The sequence below is a fragment of the Lissotriton helveticus genome, chromosome 6, assembly GCF_964261635.1.
Source record: "Lissotriton helveticus chromosome 6, aLisHel1.1, whole genome shotgun sequence".
Taxonomy (NCBI): Eukaryota; Metazoa; Chordata; class Amphibia; order Caudata; family Salamandridae; genus Lissotriton; species Lissotriton helveticus.
In genome coordinates, this window is record NC_136067.1 from 2,038,611,975 (window position 1) to 2,038,633,557 (window position 21,583).

A 21,583-nucleotide genomic window follows, 5' to 3' on the forward strand; every position below is an offset into this window, starting at 1 on the left:
ATGCGGATCGGTGGAGCCTGTCGGGCAGCTTGTAGGATTGCATCACGGTCCTTGTAATTGAATATACGTGCCAGGTTAGGTCGCGGGGGAGTCCCTGGCTTTGGTCTGCCACCTGGGACCCGGTGTGCCCGCTCAACAGAAAAGAAGTTGGACAACCACCGCGGCTGGAGGCGAGTTGTTACCAAGTCCTCCACAAAGAGATCCAGGGCTGGGCCTCCTGTCATCTTCGGTACGCTAATAAGGCAAATGTTATTCCGCCTCGAGCGCCGCTCATGATCCTCGAGGCAGGCCATCAGGAGTTTATTGTCTGCCTCCAGTTTCTGTAAGGGTGGAAGTGTCTGACGACAGGGCTGCCGTTGTAGTCTCCACATCTGACACTTTGGCGGACATTTTGTTAAAATCAGCTCGGATCAATGCCATGTCAATTGCAAGGGTCTCCATTCTCAAATCCTCCTTATTTAAGGTGGTCATAATGTCCTGCAGGGTTACCTCCTTTGTGGCTCCCCCTGTCCCTCCTGCTGATGACGGGACGTCTTTGTCTTGCGGATCTCCCTGTGATTTGGTGATCGTAAATTTGTCCAGCTTTACCTGGTTGGTCCCTTTCGTATTTCTGTTGCTCATGGTAGTGGCAGAGGGGAGGATTTTGCGTGGAGCGGGGCCCGTGATACTTGATGACCGCAGGACAGGCCACTATATTACCCCAGGCCAGTAGATAAGACCGTCCCCTATTTCATGGGGCGGGTATATAACTTACGAAGCTGGCCCGCCACTTAGCATGTGACCCCACCGGTGGGTTGGTAGAAGTCAGGTCTTGAGCTCCAAGAGCACAGAGCAGCTCGCGCCTCTCAGGCAGTAATGGCGGATGAGTTTCCCTCCAAGGTAATGTAGGGCAGCTGAGCAGCCCCCGGGGGGCAAGTTATCGCAGCGGCAGTGGTAGTCTTCACTACTGCATTAATCCGTACTAGTGTGTGAGAGGCGTCTCACCCGCGATGTCTGGTGTGCCTGGGGCGCCTCGGCCAGATCAAGCATGCAGTCTATTCCTGCGGGCAGCAGCGCGTGAGCATAAGATGGCGGCAGGGGAGTCCACCAGGCTTTTGCCATGACAGTCCGTTAATCACTTCTAGGCCTTGCTGTGGGGACACCACCGGTTCCTGCCCCGCGTCTCCAGACCGTGCTACGTTATTCTGCCACTCACCGCTACCTCTGGGATGAAAAGGGGTGGAGCGCTCTGTCCTCCGGCACCTCTGCTCCTCCCCAGTCCGATTCCCATGCCACCTTCACCGGATATTCGCGGAACTGTGGGTCCTGGCTGCCGTGCACTATTAGGCCGCAGGACGCCGCCTTCCTTCAAAGCTTCTGGGGGGCTTCGATTCTCCCCGGACTCGGCCGCAGACGATGCCGGCTATCCTCTGCCATGTCCCCGCACTGTTCTGGGCAAGTTGGGTGTCTGATTAGTATGCGGATAGACTGGGCCCTGTATCGGGAGCTTGGAGCCTCTCTAGGCTGCGGCCATGTTCGTCTGCTCTTCCACAATTTTTTAAGTCGACCATTAACAAGAATAATCTCTATGTAGACAGCAGCAATATGCAATGACATGGGCTGTAAAATGGTTCGCTTCTTCTGTGTCTCGCCGGCGTTTCGACCCTATAGTCAGTGGAGGGTCTCTTCAGGACTAACGATGAAGGGACATCTAATGAAGAAAATACAAGGCACCACACCCACTGTGGCAGGAGTTTTAATTGAATAGTGCGTAATTGCAACAGTGCTTTCATCTTCTCACAACAACTCGCCGCAGAAGAAGGGACTTTTTTGATTACCGAAACGTGTCTGGCACTAAGATTTGAGATGTAAGTGTCTGTTCAGTAACCTGCCTGCATGCTGCCATTAAATATGTGAGAAATGTTATCTTCCTGTGGCCTTATTCAAATGGGTATCCTGCAATGTTTGGATTTAAAACGGCCGTTCCCGGTCGTGAATTAAGGTCCACCGCTGCTGTGCGGGTCCTAACAGGCCCCAACATGGTGCTTGATCAGTAGGAAGGAAGGAGGGCTGGCGCCACTGCAGGGTGGTGCCGGCTTGCTCGAAGTGACAGCAAGAAAACGGGGCAGGCAACTGCCAGTACTCCCATCTACCCACCTGGGAGAGAACTTTTGTTTTATTGTTGAAAATGACCAGCGTGCCCACTTGGGAAGATGGGCAACGCACTACAACACCCAGAAGGCTACGGTGGGCTACGCCCACTGTGGCAGGAGTTTTAATTGAATTGTGCGCAATTGCAACAGTGCTTTCATCTTCTCACAACAACTCGCCACAGAAGAAGGGACTTTTTTGATTCCCGAAACGCGTCTGGCACTAAGATTTGAGATGCGAGTGTCTGTTCAGTAACCTGCCTGCATGCTGCCATTAAATATGTGAGAAATGTTATCTTCCTGTGGCCTTATTCAAATGGGTATCCTGCAATGTTTGGATTTAAAACGGCCGTTCCCGGTCGTGAATTAAGGTCCACCGCTGCTGTGCGGGTCCTAACAGGCCCCAACCTGGTGCTTGAACAGTAGGAAGGAAGGAGGGCTGGCCCCACTGCAGGGTGGTGCCGGCTCGCTCGAAGTGACAGCAAGAAAACAGGGCAGGCAACTGCCAGTACTCCCATCTACCCACCTGGGAGAGAACTTTTGTTTTATTGTTGAAAATTAACAGCGTGCCCACTTGGGAAGATAGGCAACGCACTACAACACCCAGAAGGCTACGGTGGGCTACGCCCACTGTGGCAGGAGTTTTAATTGAATTGTGCGCAATTGCAACAGTGCTTTCATCTTCTCACAACAACTCGCCACAGAAGAAGGGACTTTTTTGATTCCCGAAACACGTCTGGCACTAAGATTTGAGAAGCGAATATCTGTTCAGTAACCTGCCTGCATGCTGCCATTAAATATAAATATTCACATGCAACTGGCCCTCCTCCCCAGTCAGAAGCTGATTCAAGCATATGAATATATAAAAGTTAGCAATGTTTGAGAACTGAGGTTACAGGTAAGTAACGCATGTCTTTCTATATTGGAAGGACTATAGAACACTGGATAGATGACCAACTGTTTGTTGGCTATGGCAGTGCAAAGGAAAGGAAGGCTGCTCTATAAATGGACCTTGGATTGTTGTGTGAAATAAGATATGATACGCTTTGGCCATACAAATGACCCTTGACTGATTTCGGGCTCATTCTGCCAGAGCCGAGGCTATAACTGCATTTTGATGTTGGATATCTGCCAGGAGTCAACACGGACTTCCATCCACCCCTTCATCGAGCTCTACAGCATTGATTCCAAATTTCACAGGTAGGGCTATTCTGCCAGCTCAGTCCTGCAGGACATCCTAGTATAAAGTCCATTTCTCACACCCACCATCTTTTTGTGGTAACATTTTTGGTACTGAGTCAGGAGATGAGGAATGTGTGGTTACAACACTAACGACATCCCTTCCTCTCAAGACCTGTGTGACTCACTTGCCAACTTCTTCCACCGCAAGATCGCCGACATCCACAACAGCTTCAACGCCACGACCCCCCACATTCACCGCCGAGCCCACCAACCCTACGACCACCATGCGCATCAGCCGTCTTATCGCCTGGTCCAACGTCCGCGACGAAGACACCATCAAGACCATGAACTCCATCCACTCCGGATCCCCATCTGACCCATGCCCACATCACATTTTCAACAAAGCCAGCACAGCCATCGCCCCCCATCTCCAGAAGACGATCAACATCTCCTTCGAGACAGCAACCTTCCCGGAAAGCTGGAAGCACTCCGAGATCAACGCCTTACTGAAGAAACACAAGGCAGACCCCAAGGACCTCAAGAATTTCCATCCCATCTCCCTGCTCCCGTTCCCGGCGAAAGTCATAGAGAAAATTGTCAAAAGACAACTGACCCAATACCTCGAAGACAACAACATCCTGGACGCATCCCAGTCGGGCTTCCGCAGCAATCACAGCACCGAAACCACCATCATCGCCTCCACCAACGACATCTGGACCCTTATGGACAAAGGAGAAACAGCCGCCCTCATCCTCCTGGTCCTCTCAGCCGCCTTCGACACGGTCTGCCACCACACCCTAACAGCGCGCCTCCACAACGCTGGTATCCAAGAGGAGGCCCTGGCCTGGACTACATCCTTTCTCTCCAGCAGAACACAGAGCATCCGCCTCCCACCCTTCCGCTCCAAGACAACCGAGATCATCTGCGGTGTTCCGCAAGGATCCTCTCTCAGCCCAACGCTGTTCAATATCTACATGGCTCCACTCGCCCACGTTGCCCGCCAGCACAGCCTCAACATCATTCCCTACGTCGACGACACCCAACTGATCATCTCCCTCATCGAAGACCCTCTCTCCGCCAAAACCAATCTCCACAGGGGAATGAAGGCCATCGCCGAATGGATGAAGGACAGCAGGCTGAAGCTGAACTCTGACAAGACGGAGGTCCTCATCCTCGGTTCCACCCCCTCAGCCTGGGACGACTCCTGGTGGCCCACCTCACTGGGAACAGCCTCAGCACCCACCGACCACGCACGCAACCTGGGGGTCATCCTCGACTCCACCCTCTCCATGACCAAGCAGGTCAACGCCGTCTCCGCATCCTGCTTCAACACCCTCCGAATGCTCTGCAGAATCTTCAAGTGGATCCCCTCCGAAACGAGAAAAAACGTTACCCAGGCCCTCGTCACCAGCAGGCTGGACTACGGAAACGCCCTCTACGCAGGAACAACAACAAAGCTCCTGCCACAGCTGCAACGCATCCAGAGCACCTCGGCACGACTGGTCCTCGACATACCCCGACACAGCCACATCAGCCCCCACCTCAGAGACCTACACTGGCTCCCCGTCAACCAGAGGATAACCTTCAGACTCCTCATCCACGCACACAAAGCTCTACACAACACCGGACCAGCATACCTCAACGAACGACTCAGCTTCTACACCCTCACCCGCAGCCACACTCAGCCAGCCTCGCCCACTCCACGATCCCACGCATCCGGAAAACGACGGCCGGCGGCAGATCCTTCTCCCACCTCGCCACCAAAACCTGGAACACCCTCACAACCAACCTCCGACAAACCCAAGACCTGCTGACCTTCAGAAGACTTCTCAAGACCTGGCTCTTCGATCAGTAGCGGCGTCCCCCGCTCCCCAGCGCCTTGAGACCCTCACGGGTATGTAGTGCGCTCTACAAATTCCGTGATTGATTGATTGAAGTATTCATCTGAGAACAAGTTATTTACCTTTGGTTACGCTCTATGTGGTGAATACTATATCCAACAGCAGATTCCTAACCGACTGCCTGGCTCCCCATTCTGTGGTATGGCCTTTCAATACTTCATAAGCTTCCAAGTTATGTTTTGCTCACTTGTCACGGCGCAGAATATGTGAAAGACAAAAGTGACCTCTGTGCAGGGGCGCTGCATACATGGCTCTGGGCCCTCACATCTGTAGTTGATGCAGAGGCTGATGACTCCACCTATCAGCACATTAGAGCTGTGGCTGAAGTTTCTGGATTGTTCATTGGGTGACTAGCACCTTTCCACTGCTCACATTCAGGAAACTACTTATTTCTGCATTCTATGGGCGTGCATGTGCTTTCTTGTTGCTCTCTCCATTGTCTGCTGCTTCCCCCTCCAATTTCTCTCTCAATGTTACCGTCTCTTCTTCGACCCCATCTCTTCCTTTAGCTTTCCCCACCATTTTTTCCTTAATTTTTTTTGCCCCTGCACATCAAGTTCCTCTGTTCCACTACCCACTCCCAGTTCCTCCCCATGTTGACTACTCCTCCACCTGTTACTATGTTTCTATCTACCACTCCTGTCATGGTACTCAGAAATCTTATTTTTCCTCCTGTTTTTATTTTATTTAGAGGGCCCGTCAGGTGCGATTTGCTGCCACATTCATTATATTTGAGCAGTAAATAAAAAAATTAATAGTGACCACATCATGCTATGTGCGAATGCCTGTGTGGTGACTTACACAAGCGCGCATACGTCATCACGATAGGCTGCCATAGTGTCATGATATATATTGTGTATTTTGCCAATGCTGCACAGCATTGGGCCTGATTTCTTGTACAGCATTACCAAAAACTATTAGCATAGCCAGTAGGTTGAAAAGGCGCAAACTATTGGCGGTGCTGTTTCTTTATATCCATTTAGAAGATGTGGGTGAGGCCTAGGACATTGTCTTTCTGTCTGAGACTGCCCAAGGGTCCAGGCAGTCTGGGCCCGAAGTAGAGTAGACTTGAAGAGATGGGCCCTGCTGTCTGCCCGTGTCTTGCATCAGGTGCGTGCCCACAGTCCGTACTGCACATAAACACCAGGGCCCTGGGGCTGACCTAGCCTCAACAATGGCATGACTTAAATTATTGATTTAAATGCGCCATACTCGGTGGCTGCTTCTTTAATCCGCTGCCAGCTAGTGTTTGCTCCCGTCTCCCCAGACTGACAGCTCGGAGGTGGAGAGGTGCCACACAGCGCGCATCAGCGCGTTCACTCGAAGCAGGTTTTGTAATACTTGTTGTCCTGGCTGCACGTTTCTGGTGGTGGCGGATGGGGGCATGTCTGTTGTATGTGAATCACAGCAGCGTTTGTTGGCATGAGCAACCCTTGGCTTGTTGCCTCTGCAAACAGCTTACTACACCTCAAGCAAGTGCTCCTGCCAACCCTTTAGTGAGGGCTCTTTGTCTGTAAAGGAAATCTCTGCTTCCAGCACGAAACGCCCTTGCATCGCTTGATGCGATATTTGTACTGTGATTAAACTTACAACTTGTAGTCTCGGGATCCAGTGAAGTGTGCAGCTCTTTCACTAAACTTAAGAAATCTGCCGCAGGAGACCATGATATGAATGGGAATCGTTTACATAATTAGGGAAAAACATGCATAGCTTTTGCCCTCATGAACTATAGTTGGACAACTATGTCCTAAAAGTGTTTGAATGCGTACTGTGCCTATACTACCTCCAACTCCCTTCTCCCTCATTGGCCTCAACGCTGAAATCACTATGAACATTAGTGTGTAGGAAATGACGTATACATACTGTTCTCCCTAATCATATCCAGGCAGCAGCACACCTTGTGTAGGTGCTCAAACTACCACCCACCAATCCTTGCAAAAACTCTTCACCTCGTTTTGCTTACTTTTAACCCTGTTGATTGCACCTGGTTTCTTTTCCTCCTCCCATGGGGAGGCTGGGCTTTCCAACTATTTAGACAACTTCCCTTTCACTACCAGTGGCAGTCTGTATAGGTAAGAACGGTGAGGCGTGGGTGGGGATGAGGAGAAAGTGACATACGACAGGATAAGGAATATAAAATAAATAAGTAAAACCACTTACCTTGAGCTCGCCGCAAGCACTAGGTTAGTGGTTTTAATTATTTATTTATTTTATAAAACTTATTCTGTCGTATGTCACTTTAACCCACCGCGCTTACCTGCATGGACCGCCTCGGTTCACTACTATTTCTGTTCTTTCGGGGTTGACAAGTTCCCTGTCCAACTCCTCATCAATGGCAATTCACAATGAATCTCCCTCCACTCATGCGTGGCACCATTGCTACTTCTCAGCTGCGTAAAAGACTGTAGCACTTGGTGTTGGTTCCCCACACCCCAGGAGTACTTGTGCTATAAGTTTCCTAGTGGTCTGTTGTAAACTCACTTTCTGAGCACCTAGCATTTCCGTCTTCTGGGATCCCTCCTGTCCTATTTCTCCACCGTAATCCTGTACGGTCTTGCCTACTTCAAAGTTCCTGTGATGGATATGCACACCCCAGGCTATGTACTTTGCTTCTGTGGATATAGTTGAGGTCATCCACCACAACGGGATTGTCTTCTGTCAAGCACTGCCCTTGCTTTCGATTGATCCTACCGGGTCTGGCTATCCCTCGTTCAGAGCTTGCTATGGAAGGCAACTTTTGCAACCTTTTAGTGAAATGTCCTTTTTTCTGTCCCAGAGCTTATGGTCTCCTCTGGCTCCTCGGAGAAGAGTACATTGTGAAAGGCGTGCCATCAGTTTCCCATGTTTATCATTCAAGTAAAAGTTTTGGAGTTGAACTCAATATTTCTGGCATTGAAAATCTTTCTTCTAGTGGTGAAATCCAAGTAGTAATGAGCAACAAGGTAAATACCACTGCCCTTTTCTGTGTGAGAATCTGCTGACTACACCAGTGTCTCCAATCGCTGCTCGAGTAGGAAATGCTCGAGTAAGTCCTCGACTCCCGTCTTAGAGGCTGTGGTCTTCCATCCATAGACACTTAGTCACTCATGTTACCACCAGATGCAGCCACTTTCTTTTTTCGATGGTCCTGCAATCCAGGTGCTATCCTGATGTCATATTTTATGGGGGTGTAGTATGCCTATCCTACAATTGCTCTGATTCTGAACCTCCTACAAAAGATATGAGCGATCCGAGAAGGCTCAGATATCTTAGTGACCTCTGTTGCTCTTGCTACTTCAAAATAATAAATCTGCCTACCCTGGAGGATAGACCTGTTCATGTAGGAAGGAAAGAGTGCTGCACCCCTCTCTACCATCCCTCTTCTTGAGTGACCAGCTCCTGAGAAGCAACTGCTGGACAGTTAGGTCCTCCTCCCCCAGCTCTTCGAGTAAGAGCAAATGTCTCGGATTCAATCAATCAGATTTATAGAGCGCTTCTTGTCACCCGTGAGGGTATCCAGGCAGTGGCAGGGTCCCATTGATTAGCCAAATAGCCAGGTTTTCGGGGACTTTCAGAACTCTGGAAGAGATGGTGAGGTCCAGAGATGAAAGGGTAGCTCGTTCTGTGTAATCTCTGCTAAATAAGATTCTGCCTATTATCACTAGCCGAGATCTTGAACCACCTCACCTCGCTGCAATATATATCGTTGTCATGTCAACGTTTTGAGATGTAAGTGAGGGTGGACTATGAGAGGAATTGCCCCTTGGTGACTGGAGCCTGCTGGTTTAATGAGTGTTTCTACATGGCCATTTGGGTCTTCGAAAGACATCTAATGAGCAAAGTCGTCTTTTCTCTTTGTGCAGACCCTTCACTGTTTGGCAAGGCTGTTGCACAAGTCCTTAGAGCCTTTTGGACTTAGTTCTTCAGGAGGAAGACTTCTGTCTTGGCTACCATAACTTCAGCCATCGTCATCTTCCTTGTTTTTTCGTAGTAACAAGAGGTTTCTGTGGACCCAATCCACCTTTGCTGTGAAGGTACAGACAGATTTCCAGCTGAAGGGTGGTATGTGACATTTTGTCCTTGCTCTCCTGCCTTACTGGTAAATGACACATTACTCAGTCTGGATCTCTGGTACCTTTATTGTGACAGAATCACAACCCTTCTACTGGACAACTATTCATGACTTTTGGATTCAGTTATGTCGGCTGAATGACTTCAATACCCTCCTTTGCCAGATGGATAATGCCATGTATCACCCAATGTAGCACTCTCTTGTGTCCGGATGCATTCCACCAGTGCTAAGATACTGATTGTGACATTCTGGAAGCATGTACCTGCCAGAAGTACATGGCCACATGCATCTGCAGGGCCAGCACAACGATCACATGCCTTCTTTCTAGAGTGATGCTAAGTTGGTCTGCAAAGGTCTCCTCGGGTGTGCGCCTAAACCCATGCTGCCCTGTGCTTCCTTCGCATTCTCCTTTTCTGTTCTCACTTGCTTTGGAATGTACTAACAAGCTGAGAATAGTAAAGTTGGATGTGAGAGTAGGATAAAGCTATCGGTATGGGGACTCTGCTACTCTTTACCCTTAGTGTGTAGGCTAGTTCCCTTTATCAGCGTCCTCCTGCTGAACCTTCATCTGTCCAACAACAAATGCGCTCATTTAACAGATAGATCAGCACTTTCCGGTGCAGCTACTAGGAAGAAAGGTGCCCACAAGTGGATAATGGGAAAGCGGCGGTAAACTAAGCGTTTCTGAATAACCTTAAAGATAACGTTCTCCATATGCGCTGTCCCCTCCTTGCCTTTGCTGTCACCTGCCTCTTCAGAGTAACATGGGCAAGTATCGACGAGGAAAGGTGCACATAAAATATCACACTCCTTGAAAAAGTGGTGTCTATATTTTGGGATGGCCGTTTTTAAACCTTCTTGTTATTTCTTTGTCAGGAGACTTCTGTTTTTATATATATATAAACAGTGATTATACGATTTTATTTTTTAATTCTGTCTTTTTACTAAATTCTTGATATTTTGAATTGATAGTCCCGAACAGCTTTTAGCCATCCTAAATGGATGAAGGGTAACTTCAGGAAACCGTTCTTCGTCTTCACGCTATGCAAGACTATGTATGCCCAGTTATGATGGGAGTTACAGTTTGACTCCTCGAGATCACACCATACCTTACACCCAGCTCAAGGTCGAGCACAGCCACTACAATAAATAGCTACAGTGCTCCCACTGAATAGATGACGGAGCCCATCCTCTAAAAGAGCCATCATGCAAGCAGAATCGACATGGACCAGAGCATCTCGCCGAAATCACGCTGGAGCACTTAAGGCTAAAACTTATATATTGCAGCCACATCTTTATGTGTATTTTCTCAGTGCAAGTAAACTGAAGCAAGAACAAGTTTCTGACACTGTTACTTTAATTGAAACCAACTAATGGGCGGATGGTAGGGACTTCTCACGAGAAGGAATATGAAAAGCCCCCCAGATAAAGGTGCTGTAATATAACCTTGTACTGATTCTATCAGTTTTGTCGGGTTCATGCTCTGCAGTGGCAAGTTTTAATACGAGGTTAAGCTTACTACAAGATGCAGAAGTGTGCAAATGTATGACGTTAAAATACATGACACTTGGCAGGTATGTTACCATGAAGGTACTTCTCCCATTAATCTAAAACACAATTTTTTTTTAAATGACATCCGTTCATGTTAAGGCACACATAAATACTGGCATATTCATAGCAAAATACTGATATTTTGGCTCGGAATTGTTTTTTTCTTTTCTCAGCCCATTTGTCAATATGTTCCTGTGTACATTCTCTAAATATGTGCCAGATTCTAATCACAATATCCATGATGATTCCCAACTACAATTTTGAAGTAATGGTACCTCAGTGCATATGTGACAATCAAGTGAATGGATAAAAATTATACAAGTTCGTAAAGTATTATACCGGGCGTATTCATGACAAAGCCGATCTGATCCTTCTCATTCAACGTTTCCTATGTATACAGTGACATCCGTCAGTGATCTGCTTAGAACAGTCCTCTGATCAATAGGGCCCACCTGCTCATCAGTAATCATACTAGCTGCAAACCAGATGGAGACACACTTTTAGTTTACATTTTCCAGTGAGTAAAATGAATGAATGAAAGCGATACTCATAATAGTGCAACGTAGGCCTCACTTAATGGCATGGTTGACTAAGCATGTACACTAGTGTAAAAGCGTTTGTGTTTGCAAGCACTCGTTCCTCTCTTTTCTGCACGTCCTTGAACTTTAATGCATTCAAAATATTTACATTTATTACATGCCGCCATCATACCCGGGCTAACACTTCAAAATATGGTAGTAGTGGATATCAAAGAATTTACCGCACTTCAAAACATTACTATGTTGTTCTCCAACACATTTTGTGTGAATAAATCTATTCAAATTGAGGTGCTATATGGGTTCAGCCACCTTACTACCAAAAGGTGCTAATTGCAAATTAGAAAACTAATGTGCTCAAACAATGAATGTACTAGAACCCTTTTACAGCACGCTCTTGAATAAAACATTTGACCATTAAGTCATTAATATAATAGCAATTATTCAAAACAAAGATCCAAAGTTAAATATCTCTCTTCTCATGACGGAAACCAGTATCAGAGTCTGGACAGTGCTGAGAACATATAGCAGCGTCACGTCACATCTGCAAATTCCGGTTTGTGAGGAGGCTTATCAAGGACTATACACAGAGCTGTGCACTATTGAACTGCGACCGTAGGATTATGGATTAAACTCCGCGTCTTTTGAGGACATATAATTGCTTATACAGTTTTTTTTTTCTGATAGATACATCTGCCAGTGGATTCCTCACCTTGTGAATATCCCTCTGCGTCAGCAGCATCCGGAAATTCTTTTTGTAGCTTCGCGCCGACGTGACCGAGGCACGGCGTCGCGCGCGACTCCGCTGACGTCTCCGACACCATAATAGGCCCATGCCGGCGTGATGACATCAGTTCCCTTTTTTCCGCGTCGTCGACGCTAACGGTTTTCTGGGATCGTCCGTAGCTATTGCAGTAACCTTGTTACTTTGTTATAATTGTGCTTCATTGTCTTCTCTCTCGACATGTCTTCGAAGAAGACCGGGTTTAAAGTTTGTGGGGAATGTGGCAAAACCATGTCCATTACTGATCCACATGATTGCTGCGTATGGTGTCTAAGCTCCGACCATGACGTCGAAGACTGCCAGTCTTGTAGGAAGATGACACCTAAGGCCCTCCGGGAGAGAGAAACCAAGCTTCTCGTGGCGAAACTTAAAGGAAGAAAAGAGAAGAAAAGTTCGAGGTCGCGAACTCGGCGTTCGAGGTCAAGGTCTCGCTCGAGGTCGCGCTCGGACTCGTCCTTGGCCCATGCTTCGAGATCTTCAAAGAAGAAACATAAGAAGAGGGCCCATGAATCACGACATCGCTCGAAGAAGGACTCGGGTTCAAAGCCGAAGTCACAGGTGAAGCTGGTTGAGAAGGTAGTGGTGTCTTCGGATTCGGAAGAGCAGGACGCCGAGGGTGAAGTGTCGCATGCGAATCCGCCAGGTTCACCGAGGCAGATAACGAATCCATCTCCGGTTCCGTCCCATCCTTCAGGTCGGGAGGATGAAGGTGAGGTGGAGGTGGTTGGTGAGGGAGAGGCTCCGTTGCCTGAGTGTCTGTCGACTCCGGTGCACCAGCCCGAAGAGGAGGTCGACGTCATTTCGACTCCACGCCCTCAAGAGCAGCCTGGGGGTTCATACCCAGCCTTCCCGGCTCCAGGTCAGGATCCGACGCAGTTCCTGAATGCAATGTTTGGAATATACTCCATGGCTATGTACGCCACTGGGGCTCCTGCTGGTCCTACGGGTCCGATGGCGTTTAGTCTAAGTGTTGCCCAGGCCTATGCTCCTGCGCCCTTTATGCCGGCTCCAGCGCCGCATTGGCATTTTCCGACGCCGGCGAGGCCTTCGACTCCGAAGCCGTCAACGCCGATTCCATCAACGCCGAATCCATCAACTCCGATGCCGAATCCTGAACGACCTCGTGTGAAGCTTCCTCGTCCGACGTCTGGATCGGCGCCGGCTCCGACGGAGTCGACAGTGGATCCGTCGGCATTGTATTTGAAGTACAGATCGAGGCGTGAAGCCCAGAGACTTATGGAGGAAGAGAGGTTTTGTGAGGTAAATTTGGAGGAGGGTGAGCTGCAGGAGTCTGAGGACCCATTTGATGACCTGACGGTGGCTAGTGGCCTTGAACTGTCCCCTGAGTGGGATCTAGCCTCAGTGTCGGATGCATCCTCTAAAGATGTGGCTCCTTACCATGTCGTGATAAGGAAGGCGGCAAACTTATTGAACATTACTCTGCCTACTGCTGAGTTTAAGTCGAATCTTCTCACAGAGGTCCTTCACTCACCATCTTCAGTGATTGAACCAATGCTGCCATTTAATGATGCCCTTGCAGAGCCAATTTTAGAAGTTTGGAAGAAACCTTTGCCAGCTCCTGCAGAATCTAGGGTTGTTGCCAGGAGATATAGAGTTGCTCCTGATGACCCGGAATTTTTGTCCACTCACCCTCTGCCTGAGAGTTTGGTGGTGCAGGCGGCCTGTTCCAAGAGATCAACGGGAGCTTTTCCACAGGTTCCAGCAGAAAAGGAGTCGAGGAAACAGATCAGGCTGCTAAAAAGGTTTTCTCCTCCGCCAGCATGGCGTTAAAGTCCACAAATGCGACCTGCCTGATGGGGCCTTATATCCACGCCCTGATGGATACTGTTAAACAGTTGGTGCCAAAGATACCGGAGAATGATAGAAAAGACTTCCAGGAGGTAATCTCGGACACTCAGGCTGCAGCAAGGCAGGTGATCCAGAGTGGTTTGGACACAGCAGATTCTGTGGCGAGAGTCATGGGCTCTTCGGTGGCTACGAGGAGAGCTGCATGGCTAAAATCGTCTGAGTTTTCAACAGATGTCCAGTCTGCAATAATGGATCTTCCATTCGACGGGTCTGGTTTGTTTGGCAAAAAGGCAGACGCTGCTTTAGAACGTTTTAAAGACAGCAGGGCGACGGCTAAGTCGTTGGGCCTTCAGACCAGGGGCACCTTTGGGAAACGTTTTAGAGGGTTTGGCAGATCTTCTTTTCGTTCCTTCAAGTCAACTCCGCAGCAGCCGCAGCAGCAGCAAAACACGCTGTACAAGGTGTACAGGGGCAGACAGAGAGCACGTCTCAGAGGTCGTCAAGTCGCCTCCTCCTCCTCTTCCTCTTCCCCTTCCCCTTCCCAGCCCCCTGCCAACGCAGCAAAGCAGCCCTAGATCCGCCATTCCGGATCATATGGGCCCAGTGGGGGGGTCAGCTTACCCATTTCCTACGAGATTGGGAATTGATTACATCAGATCTTTGGGTTCTCAATCTCGTGGGGAATGGGTATGCTCTTCCCTTTCGGGAATTTCCCCAAATTACCCTCCTTGCCAGGGTTATTGTTCGGAGGACCACCTGCTTCTCCTGCAGGAAGAATTCCTGGTGCTGTTCAGAAAAGGCGCGATAGAGGTGGTTCCAGAGCAGGAGAAGGGTCAGGGATGCTACTCCCGGTACTTTCTGATACCCAAGAAGGATGGCAGGCTTCGGCCAATCCTGGATCTCAGGATCTTGAACTTGTATCTGAGACAGGAGAAGTTCAAGATGCTCACCCTTGCTCAGGTTCTTCAGGCGCTGCTGGAAGAAGACTGGATGGTGTCAATCGATTTGCAGGATGCGTATTTTCATATTCCCATCCTGAAGTCGCACAGAAAGTATCTCCATTTCACGGTTGGGTCGCAACACTACCAGTTTGCGGTCCTTCCGTTTGGTCTTACTACTGCGCCTCGAGTCTTCACCAAGGTGATGGCAGTGGTGGCAGCACATCTCAGGAGGTCGGGGATACCTGTATTCCCGTATCTGGACGACTGGCTGATCAAAGCAGAGTCGCCGGGGAAGGTGCTCCATCATCTGCAGGAAACAACTCAGTTGTTGCACAGGTTGGGTTTTTCGATAAATGTACCCAAATCTCACCTGGTGCCCTCCCAGCACAACCTGTTCATAGGTGCGGTACTGGACACTACTGTATGCCGTGCATTCCCTCCTCCTCAAAGGATTCGCGACATACAGGAAATGATTCCTTTATTCTACAATGGAGCGGTTCCAGTCCTGAAGGTCCTACGTCTGCTCGGTCTGATGGCTTCTTGCATTTTGTTGGTCAACCATGCACGCTGGCATATGAAGGCACTCCAGTGGTGCCTCCGCAGGCAGTGGTATCAGCACGGCGGAGATCTCAGGGAGTCAGTGAGAATCTCCAGAGAAACTGCAGCGGATCTGTCTTGGTGGAGCGTGGAAGGCAATCTGTCACAAGGAATGCCTTTTCAACTACCTCCGTCGGTGGCCAGGGTGGGGTGCTCATCTGTGGGATCTGGAGATCAAGGGTCTTTGGTCTCCAGAGGAAAGGTTGCTTCACATCAACCTTCTAGAGTTGCGGGCGATACGTCTGGCACTCAAGGCCTTCCTCCCTTCCCTTCGCGGGCGGTCAGTTCAAGTCCTGACGGACAACACGACCGCGATGTGGTATGTCAACAAGCAGGGAGGAGTGGGGTCGCAGTGTCTCTGCAGAGAGGCTCTGCGCCTCGGGTCCTGGGTTCAGGACCATGAGATTTGTCTGATGGCAAATCATCTGGCCGGAGTTCTGAACGTTCGTGCAGACACTCTGTCGGCAGTTCTCCGCCGACCACGAGTGGAGGCTTCATTCAGAGGTAGTTCTTCACGTCTTTCAGACGTGGGGGACTCCTCAGGTGGACCTGTTCGCCACTCGCGAGAATGCTCACTGCCCGTCATTCTGCAGCCTCCAGTTTCCGATGCAGGGAGCCTTGGGGGGGCACCTTTCAGTTGAGTTGGGACTCGCAACTCCTTTACGCGTTTCCTCCCATACCTTTGATTCCTCGGGTTCTGAGGAAGATACGCCAAGACCGGGCCCAAGTCATATTGATCGCCCCGGATTGGCCAAGAAGGGTGTGGTATACAGATATTCTCCACCTCTCCTCGTGCCCTCCGCTCCGTCTCCCTCACAGGGCAGATCTCCTTTCCTAGATGGAGGGGCAGATTCTACACCCCCACCTCCAGACCTTACGCCTTCATGCCTGGAGATTGAACGGGGCAACCTGATTTCCTTTTCTCTCCCACACGATGTGGTGGATGTCATTTTGTCTGCCAGGCGTGACTCCACTAAGTCCATTTATTCCTATAGATGGTCAAAGTTCGTTGCTTGGTGTGGGGAGAAGTCCATTGACCCTTTAAGGGCTTGTTTGTCCAATATTCTTCAATTTGCTCTTTCCTTGGCCCAGCAGGGTTTTGCGGTGGCAACTATTAAGGGTTATTTGTCGGCCTTATCGGCTTTCCTTAGTTTGCCTGACCAGCCCTCTTTGTTTAATTCCCCTATTGTTTTACGATTCATCAAGGGCCTTACCAATAAATTTCCTCCTACTCCTTTTATTGTGCCTCAATGGGACTTGAACCTTGTTCTTACATTTTTGATGGGTTCTCCTTTTGAACCTTTACACTCATGTCCCTTGAGACTTTTGTCTTTCAAAACGGTCTTCCTGATCGCAATTACCTCGGCAAGGAGGGTGAGTGAGCTTCAAGCTCTTAGTTCAAAGCCCCCGTTTTTGTCCATTCATGCTGATCGAATGGTTCTTAGGACCAGGGCTGCTTTTCTGCCGAAGGTGGTTACTCCTTTCCACCTGGGGCAGTCCGTTACCCTACCTACCTTTTATCCTCCCCCTCACCCTTCCAAGGAGGAGGAGAGACTTCACCGCTTGGACCCTAAGATGGCGGTGAGCTTTTACCTGGACAGGACGAGGGAGTTCAGGTCGGATGACCAGCTTTTTGTTGGATTTGCTGGCTGCAGGAAGGGGAAGGCTGTGCACAAGCGCACGCTCTCAAGATGGATCATTTTATGCATCAAGATCTGCTACTCCCTGGCGGGTAAGGAACCTCCAGAGGGTATAAGGGCTCATTCTACTAGAGCTAAGTCTGCAACATCTGCTCTTTCTAGAGGTGTGCCTGTAGAGGACATTTGCAGAGCCGCGACTTGGGCCTCCCTCCACACTTTCGCAAAGCATTACTGCTTGGATTCCGAAGTGAGGAGGGACGGCCACTTTGCGCGCTCTGTCCTCCCAAGATTTCTTGGTATAGCAGAGTGGATACCCTCCTCCGGGAGTGGGGACTGCTGTGGGAATCTATTCACAAGGTGAGATATCTACTGGCTGATGTATCTATCAGAAGAACAAGTTACTTACCTTCGGTAACTCTTTTTCTGGTAGATACAGTATCTGTCTGTGGATTCCTCACTGACCCACCCGCCTCCCCGTTGTCCACTCTTCTATACCGGAGTATCTATAATGTATTTACTTTATTATCAAGGTATTGTTCATTTCAAATGTTTGATTGCATTTGTTTCACACTATGTGTGTACCTTGATATTTGTGTACTGTGTATATTTCTACTGTCATTGGTCCGTCCGTGTGCCTCGAAGGCACGGAAAAAAGGGCGGAACTGATGTCATCACGCCGGCGTGGGCCTATTATGGTGTCGGTGACGTCAGCAGAGTCGCGCGTGATGCCGTGCCTCTGTGACGTCGGCGCGAAGCTACAAAAAGAATTTCCGGATGCTGCTGACGCAGGGGAATATTCACAAGGTGAGGAATCCACAGGCAGATACTGTATCTACCAGAAAAAGCGTTACCGAAGTTAAGTAACTTGTTCTTCTGGCATAAACTAAACAACAATGTTGTAACTCAGGACACCATCATTTGTTAACCTAGCCGTTGACAGCTCATGTGGATGTGGAACACATTCACCTTCCAATTTACAAACTCGTTTTTTTCCTAAATATCTACTGATGGCCGGATATGGAACAAGGACGTCGTGGTATCGGTTTTTGAAGACCAGGGGCGCGTAGATGCGATACTGTTGAACTGCCTTGAAAAAGTCTTTTAAATAGGACGAAACACGTGTTGGCTGAAGGCTGAATTTGTGCTGAAATAATTGGGCTGTTCGTTGCTGACTATATCAAAGAATAAACCAACACTTGAAATAACGAACTAAATGGACTCTGATACTTGTTTCCGTCTTGAGAAGAGAGACCTCCAACTTTGGATCTTTGTTTTGAATAATTGTTATAATAGTAATGACTTAATGGTCAAATGTTTTATTCAAGTGAGTGCTGTAAAAGGGCTCTAGTACATTCATCATACCCAGGCAGTCCACAATATAACTGGAATTATCACACTATATCATGGATTGCCAATATAAGGTAGCCACCAACATTATACAAGGTGTTGGCTCCATTGTGTAATGAATGCCCACATTATACCAATAATTTCCAACTTTCTAGATGTCCACCGTGTGCCAGAAATTATCACTGTTAATCCTGGATGAACTGTAGGCATGACATTAGGTGTGGGTGTAATTATGTCAAAGATGAATGCATTATGTGCGTAATTATGCCCATTTTGCGTGCCATGGATGCCTACAAATTGCAGGAATTACCACTAAACAGTCAGGGCAACCATTGTTTCCAGGATATGCGCAATATGTAAGAAATAAATACTTCACACTTGCACATGCACACATGGGCATACATACAGATGCACACACCGGTATAAACTGGCACAACACACAGTCAAACAATCTGTTACCCCTGTGACCTGCTGGTATCCTGACTCATGATCCAGACACGTCCCCTTTACTTCTTTGGTAGCCTGGCGCATTGGTAGACCGCACAAGACTGTACTGCTAAAGGCCAAACCTGGTCGGGTGGTACGTTTGCAATTACCACTTGGTGCTTTTAAAGGAAGGAAGGAAGGAAGGAAGGAGGGAGTATTAGATTTTTGTGCGTTGGCGTGGGGATGGGGAGGGCTAGGTGTGCTGGTGTACTGACATGGGCCTTCCCTGCATGTTCAGCTATGTGGGTAGTAAAAGTATGAGCCCACTTCTTCAATACACTCGTAACGATCCCAGCATGTGCGAATTTTTAAGCGCCATCCGTCACGTCACGCATTCCAACATTACATTGGGAATAAGACAGACTGCACTCTGCATGCCATGAGGTCTGAGACAGTAAGTGGTTCACATCAGTCATCCGTGGAACCACCCATGCTTATTGTTTAAAAATCAACGCTGCCCTCTCATGGCACCATTCCTGTATGAGGCCTGTAATAAGTATGGCCTCAGAGAAAAGGAGGTACCCGCTGCTGTTTGAGGGAAGACTGTGCATATCCCAGCTCTGCCAGGAAGAAAAGAGCTTCAATCCTGTCCCCTGCCTCACTCGTTTCAACATGGGCTTGAGAAGAAGAAATGGAGAAACAGCTGGGAAGCGGCCCCAGGGCTATGCTACTACTCCCCTAAAAGGCCCACCAGATATTCTGCCTTCATATCCACTTGTCCACCCGCCCCCCTATGGTGCACCAGTGTCTGTGCAGGCAGTCCCTCTGTGCAACTCAGTCGAATAGTACTGACGGTCATGAAGCCAGGAAAGGATGAAGCCAAGTGGAGTATCCTGGTGCAGATTTCCTGTGCTGTAGTGCAGCTTTCTGCTCCACTGTAAGTCCTTTCCCTTTTAAAGAGATAACCCAAACAGAGCATCTTGGTGGTTCTCACCTTTGAATGTCCTCAATCACTTTGGGGCTTGTGAACTGTCATGACCAAAAACTTGTGGCAAGACAAATGAGGCTAGAACCTGCAAAGGACGCAGACTATCTCAAAGCACACCTTTTTATTCTGCTCAGTTGTGTTCACTAAGTACCAGTGTGTAATTGATGAAGTAACTACTTTGTTTTCGAATTGTGCGGGAGTTGCTCTGATTTATTTATCTTGAGGGTCCGTCTGCAGTATAAAGCAATGTCTGTAGTCTGGTGCCTGCAGTAGAGGTTCTTTGCATAGTGCTATTGTTTTGTCCTTGAAGGCGAGTGGGCAACAGTTGTCCCAGAGTTCGCCACAAATTTGCTGTACTACCCAGTGAGCGATAAGAGAGACTCACACTTGATCTGCGTTGTGGATAAACCCTAATCCATCACTTTTTGAACCCTGACTTCAAATATTCAAATTTTTCTGCTGCCAATCTGATGCCCAACATAGACTATAGAGGGCTGTTCAACTCTGTTAGGCGTACTAGTCAGTTTAGCCCCCTGCATCCTCACAAACACTTCCTAAAGGTGTTAACGAAATTGACCGCTTCTGTCCCCTGAAAATACAGAGGTGACACAGTGGCATGGGCATTCGTCACCCTAGATGACATAAGCTTAGAGGTGTAGAATCCATCTGGCACAGAGAACACAATCTTCTCATTGGCACTAGTCTGCACACAGTCTGTCAGACACCACTGGTCAAATCAAAGGTATTCAAATTTTAGGCCGCACCCATCTCGTTAACTCGGGATCAGTTATTCTTAATCACCACTATGAAAGCTTAATAATCCACACAAAACATATGGCCGCTGACCCTTGTTTTGGAATCATGTCTGCTAGTCCATTGACAATGGGAGTGCTTGATTACTTCCAGGCCTAGTATCTTTGTAACAACTAATTTGTTTCATTCCCAGACTCAGTAAGATGTCCTGCAAGCCTTACTCTTTGTGAAGAAGCTATCTCCCTTGTGTGTGTTGTGGCCACAGATAGATGTCAACCCTCGGTTAGAGTGTAGAGAGAGGTCAACACCCTATTCCAGTGTCTCATTAAACGCATCTTGCTGTCTAGGGGGCATATCAGTTAACTATTAGTGATCACAATCATTTTCGAAGGAACCTAAAGACATGGTTGTTTGACCTTTAGGGGCATATGAAGTCTTATCTTTTCAGAGACATCCACCAGCGCCATGAGACTCCTGAGTGATATGTGCGCTCAATAAATGTTTTGTGATTCGATTTGATTTGATATCAGGAGCAATGACTACCTCATTCAAAGAGCAATCCTTCTCATCGCTGTACAACGGGTTGAGAGGTGGCACACTGTACTCTTCATCCTCTTCCATTGCCAGGATGTTCATTATATAGTTTCTCCTGAAGTTCAGCTTCAATCGGTTTACAAGGAACAACCTCCCTGGTCCCTTCGGAGACTTGCGACACCAGTGTCAATTAAATGATTGACATGAAAGATTTTATGTATCATTCTGCATGGACCACACAGTTTGTCCTTTAAAGTGTGGAGGCAAAGGAGCTTTAGCACCATTGCCTCCTGACCCTCTTGATCAGTGTTTCTTTCTGGTCAGACTACTTCTTAATCAGCTGTTGATGGGCCTAAAGGATTTCTTTATCTATCTATTGTGCCATCAGTTTTGTTATCTTATGTGTATTTTTAT

The 21,583-nt window shown here is 48.4% G+C and overlaps 1 protein-coding gene across 8 annotated transcripts in view; it reads left to right on the plus strand.

Moving 5' to 3' along the window:
- MAPRE3 (microtubule associated protein RP/EB family member 3) overlaps positions 1–21,583 on the plus strand; it is a 692,788-nt gene that overhangs the window by 76,181 nt on the left and 595,024 nt on the right. The gene's annotated exons all lie outside the window — the stretch shown is intronic.